Source organism: Electrophorus electricus, chromosome 22, assembly GCF_041902795.1.
Source record: "Electrophorus electricus isolate QZ-2024a chromosome 22, ASM4190279v1, whole genome shotgun sequence".
NCBI classification, from domain to species: Eukaryota; Metazoa; Chordata; class Actinopteri; order Gymnotiformes; family Gymnotidae; genus Electrophorus; species Electrophorus electricus.
The window spans coordinates 107,701-113,523 of NC_137518.1; the positions used below are offsets into that span (position 1 = coordinate 107,701).

Here is a 5,823-nt window from a genome sequence, read left to right on the forward strand (position 1 = left end):
TTCTCCATTAAATGAGCGAAAAGATTAACGAAAAAATGTGTTTGTACTGTCTCAAATGGTTGTTGCACACAAGCAGGATAGGTCCATCTCAAATTTAAACAGTGCCTCAAAGCTTGCTTGAAAAAATGTTTTGAATGTATACTCATGGAATAGCGCTCTGATTAAATTTTCATTTTTAGGGCTTTTAAAAAGCCATTGTTGTAACATGCCAGTGTCGTAGTGGTATCATGCAAAATTCCAAGTCTTGTGAACCGCGTTTGTTTCTCGGCTGGTGCACAGTCATTGAAGCAAGATATTTTATAGACTTCTATTTGTGGTATCTTGAGGACTTCTGAGCTTTTCCAAGGCTTTTTATGTGGCATGCAGGTTCCATCTGAGAAGCAAACAACACTCTTTCAAATGTGTGTGATTTTTGCTTTTGAAAGTAGGCTGATTCTCAATTATGGAACCCATGATATGACACACAAGCAGCGAGCAAAAGTGCCTGGTTTATTTTACTCATAGTGTTGGCTATAATGCAAAATTAACTTTTTGCCTTTGTGAACTTGCTTGAAAAGGCATTAAAATTTTACAATATCAGAAACGAGCACTGATTGGGGTTAGATTTTTGTGAAGTGCAAAGCAGCAAGTTTTCCAGTCTAGTAAACCAGGTTGAATACTTGACTGGTGCAGAGAAAACAAGTCTCTTGCGTCGCGTGTTTGCTAGTCATATTCATAAATGATCCAAGTCTAATCATGTTGATACTGCAAAGCTATAAAACCTTTAAAGCCATCTAGAATGAAGCTGAGATAATATATGGACAAATATTAAACCTTGTCAAATCATGTTTGGTGAGCATGAGAACGCTTCCTGTTGCCAAATGATTGTAGATTAAACAGAAGACAAAGCAAAATCTTGACGAGTCAAGGAACCAGTGGCTGAACATCATTTCAATTTTACCGTCAAAACTATGCTGTTTTCTGGGAGATTTTTTTCTTTTGAAAATGCACTGATTCTCAGTTAAGGAACCCCTCATATGACAAATTAGTAGCCAGCAAAAGTGCGTCATTTTGCTTTTACTTGCCAGACTGCTGGCTTTTCTTTATGTGAAAAAAACAAACAAAATGGACTTGTCTTATGGAGAAGACCTTCCAAGAGTGTGCACAATGACTATGTTATGTGGCTCAGTGGCCTAATGGATAAGGCATCAGCCTTCGGAGCTGAGGATTGTGGGTTCAAGTCCCATCTGGGTCACTTATATCAGTACTACTCTTGCTTAGCCCTTTAAGAGATTGCAGTCATCCACCCTTGCTTTGGCCAAAAAGTGAAGATGGGAAACAAAATGAAAACCTCTTAAAATTGACTCAATAAATGTGCCAACAGCAAGAAGTGGCCCACCCCACTTCTGTTACCACTCATGTCCCCAATCTTGATCCACTTTTCTGCATCACTCAAAAGCTTGCTTTGCACCATGGTGTACATTTGCTAGAGTCCCATAACTGTTCCATGTTGGCAGATGAGTGATGCATACATTGAGGCTCTTAAAATGAGTATCTTCTTTATTTTATTTGTAGTTCTGGTTATAAATGTGAACTTGCTGAAAAGATTTTTAAAAATTAAATTATCACAGTTTTGTAAGGTGGAATTGTTTACAGTTTTGTAAAGTGGAAACCAGCAAGGTTCCCATTCATGGTTCCCATCCAGGTTGGATTCAGGGCTGGTGCAGAGAAAACAAGTGTGTTCCTCTGCATGGTTTTGCTAGTCATATTCATAAAGGATCCAAGTCTAATCATGTTGATACTGCAAAGCTATAAAACCTTTAAAGCCATCTAGAATGAAGCTGAGATAATATATGGACAAATATTAAACCTAGTCAAATCATGTTTGGTGAGCATGAGAACGCTTCCTGTTGCCAAATGATTGGAGACTAAACAAAAAACAAAGCAAAGTCTTGAATAGCCAATTTCAATTTTACACAATGCTAAAGACCAAATTATCTTGGACATTGCATTTTGATATCTGCAAAGATTTTCTCCATTAAATGAGCGAAAAGATTAACGAAAAAATGTGTTTGTACTGTCTCAAATGGTTGTTGCACACAAGCAGGATAGGTCCGTCTCAAATTTAAACAGTGCCTCAAAGCTTGCTTGAAAAAAATGTTTTGAATGTATACTCATGGAATAGCGCGCTGATTAAATTTTCATTTTTAGGGCTTTTAAAAAGCCATTGTTGTAACATGCCAGTGTCGTAGTTGTATCATGCAAAATTCCAAGTCTTGTGAACCGCGTTTGTTTCTCGGTTGGTGCACAGTCATTGAAGCAAGATATTTTATAGACTTCTATTTGTGGTATCTTGAGGACTTCTGAGCTTTTCCAAGGCTTTTTATGTGGCATGCAGGTTCCATCTGAGAAGCAAACAACACTCTTTCAAATGTGTGTGATTTTTGCTTTTGAAAGTAGGCTGATTCTCAATTATGGAACCCATGATATGAAACACAAGCAGCGAGCAAAAGTGCCTGGTTTATTTTACTCATAGTGTTGGCTATAATGCAAAATTAACTTTTTGCCTTTGTGAACTTGCTTGAAAAGGCATTAAAATTTTACATTATCAGAAACGAGCACTGATTGGGGTTAGATTTTTGTGAAGTGGAAAGCAGCAAGTTTTCCAGTCTAGTAAACCAGGTTGAATACTTGACTGGTGCAGAGAAAACAAGTCTCTTGCGTCGCGTGTTTGCTAGTCATATTCATAAAGGATCCAAGTCTAATCATGTTGATACTGCAAAGCTATAAAACCTTTAAAGCCATCTAGAATGAAGCTGAGATAATATATGGACAAATATTAAACCTAGTCAAATCATGTTTGGTGAGCATGAGAACGCTTCCTGTTGCCAAATGATTGGAGACTAAGCAAAAAACAAAGCAAAGTCTTGAATAGCCAATTTCAATTTTACACAATGCTAAAGACCAAATTATCTTGGACATTGCATTTTGATATCTGCAAAGATTTTCTCCATTAAATGAGCGAAAAGATTAACGAAAAAATGTGTTTGTACTGTCTCAAATGGTTGTTGCACACAAGCAGGATAGGTCCGTCTCAAATTTAAACAGTGCCTCAAAGCTTGCTTGAAAAAAATGTTTTGAATGTATACTCATGGAATAGCGCTCTGATTAAATTTTCATTTTTAGGGCTTTTAAAAAGCCATTGTTGTAACATGCCAGTGTCGTAGTGGTATCATGCAAAATTCCAAGTCTTGTGAACCGCGTTTGTTTCTCGGCTGGTGCACAGTCATTGAAGCAAGATATTTTATAGACTTCTATTTGTGGTATCTTGAGGACTTCTGAGCTTTTCCAAGGCTTTTTATGTGGCATGCAGGTTCCATCTGAGAAGCAAACAACACTCTTTCAAATGTGTGTGATTTTTGCTTTTGAAAGTAGGCTGATTCTCAATTATGGAACCCATGATATGACACACAAGCAGCGAGCAAAAGTGCCTGGTTTATTTTACTCATAGTGTTGGCTATAATGCAAAATTAACTTTTTGCCTTTGTGAACTTGCTTGAAAAGGCATTAAAATTTTACAATATCAGAAACGAGCACTGATTGGGGTTAGATTTTTGTGAAGTGGAAAGCAGCAAGTTTTCCAGTCTAGTAAACCAGGTTGAATACTTGACTGGTGCAGAGAAAACAAGTCTCTTGCGTCGTGTGTTTGCTAGTCATATTCATAAAGGATCCAAGTCTAATCATGTTGATACTGCAAAGCTATAAAACCTTTAAAGCCATCTAGAATGAAGCTGAGATAATATATGGACAAATATTAAACCTTGTCAAATCATGTTTGGTGAGCATGAGAACGCTTCCTGTTGCCAAATGATTGTAGATTAAACAGAAGACAAAGCAAAATCTTGACGAGTCAAGGAACCAGTGGCTGAACATCATTTCAATTTTACCGTCAAAACTATGCTGTTTTCTGGGAGATTTTTTTCTTTTGAAAATGCACTGATTCTCACTTAAGGAACCCCTCATATGACAAATTAGTAGCCAGCAAAAGTGCGTCATTTTGCTTTTACTTGCCAGACTGCTGGCTTTTCTTTATGTGAAAAAAACAAACAAAATGGACTTGTCTTATGGAGAAGACCTTCCAAGAGTGTACACAACCACTACCTTTCCTGGCCCAGTGGCCTAATGGATAAGGCATCACCCTCTAGAGCTGAGGACTCCAAGCACCACATCAAAAATCTTAAAAAAGCTCAGAGGCATATTTGGTAGAAATCATTTGGATAGCTTTCTTTACTTGTTCTGTCCCAGTTGGGAATTTATCCCAGAGCACAAGAACAGGAACCTTTTATGATAGCACAACACCACTCACACAAGTTTTTGGGTTATTATTTAAATTTAGATGAACTTATCCTTATTGTGTACCAGCATCTGAGACAGTATAAAACCTTTTTTTCTTACTCTTCACTGATTTAATGGAGAAAGTATTTGCGTATATCAAAATGCAATGTCCACGTTAATACGGTCGTTATAATTGTGAAAAATTGAAATTGGCTAGTCAAGACTTTGCTTTGTCTTCTATTCTATCTGCAGTCATTTGGTAACAGGAAGGTTTCTCATCTTCACCAAACATGACTTGTCAAGGTTTAGTATTTGTGCAAATATTTTCTCAGCTTCATTCTAGATGACTTTAAAGACTTTATAGCTCTGCTATATCAACATGATTAGAATTGGAGCATTTATGAATATGACTAGCAACCGTGTTAACAATTTACATTATCAGAAAATATCACTGATTGGGGTTTGTTTTTGAATAAATGATTGTCTGAAATGACATCTTTTCAATTTGTTCCTTTCATGTGAAGACATCAGTCTTCAGAGCTGAAGATTGTGGGTTCTAGTTCCATCTATATGGTTGTCTAAACACAAAACAATGTGCAATGTTCTATGTAAAATCTTTTAGCTCAAATTCAGAAATTAAGATTTGTGTATAATGTATTTTCAATGACAGACAGCAGATGGCGCATATGCAGAAACTAGTCCTCATAGAAACTGTCTTCTAAGACAACTTGTAAGATAATAAATATAGTAGCAGAATCGAAGAACATGATTTTAATGCAGCAGAAGGATAGGTAAGTTTTTAAAGTACACTACCACGAGAAAATCACAATAGATAATATATTAATACAACTCCATACAAGCTTATATTAGTGGATCGTCTTAAGCTTACTGCAATAACCAGGTGCAATACCATGCTGCATGTTCATAATGTGAATTAGGGTACAAGTATTACAGTAACTGACTAACTCTCTAACCCTGTGTTTCAGTAAATGTCTGACCTTGTGTTACAACGATCCAAGAGTTTTTTGCCTGAACTCCATTTGGAGTATTAATGTTTCACTAATAAAAAGGGTTATGGTCCTATACCTGTTTCTTTAGACAAATACAATCATGTACTAGAAGTCTGATTAATTTTCTGGAATTTTGATCAAAGTCAGAAAGTTAGTCTCTGGAATCAGAGAACAAATTGGTCCAAGTCAATCTGCCACAGTGGCCTGAAGAATTTGCTTAATTTTTATGTAATTGTTTTGAATATTGAATTTAGATTCTAAGCACAGAAATCCCTCTATCCTCTTTTGTTTTTAAGCCAAAACAGTGTTTCACAATTGTGCACTTGTTTATATAATGGTTAATAGCAAACCCCAATTTCTAACCTTAGGTGTTATTTTCCAGATCACCAATTAGTTTCCAGCAGTCCAAAGCAGGTTTCCAGGTTTGATGAAAGCGCCCAGTGGAGTTGTCAGCAGGGGGCATCATGAAGACAAAAAAGGAATTTCTCAGGAAATTGGA

At 36.5% G+C, this 5,823-nt stretch overlaps 1 non-coding gene across 1 annotated transcript; it reads left to right on the top strand.

The window, feature by feature from the left end:
• The first annotated feature begins 1,161 nt into the window (after positions 1 to 1,161).
• trnar-ucg (transfer RNA arginine (anticodon UCG)) lies at positions 1,162 to 1,234 on the top strand. Its single transcript has one exon. It is a non-coding gene; the product is annotated as a tRNA-Arg (tRNA).
• Positions 1,235 to 5,823: the final 4,589 nt, after the last annotated feature.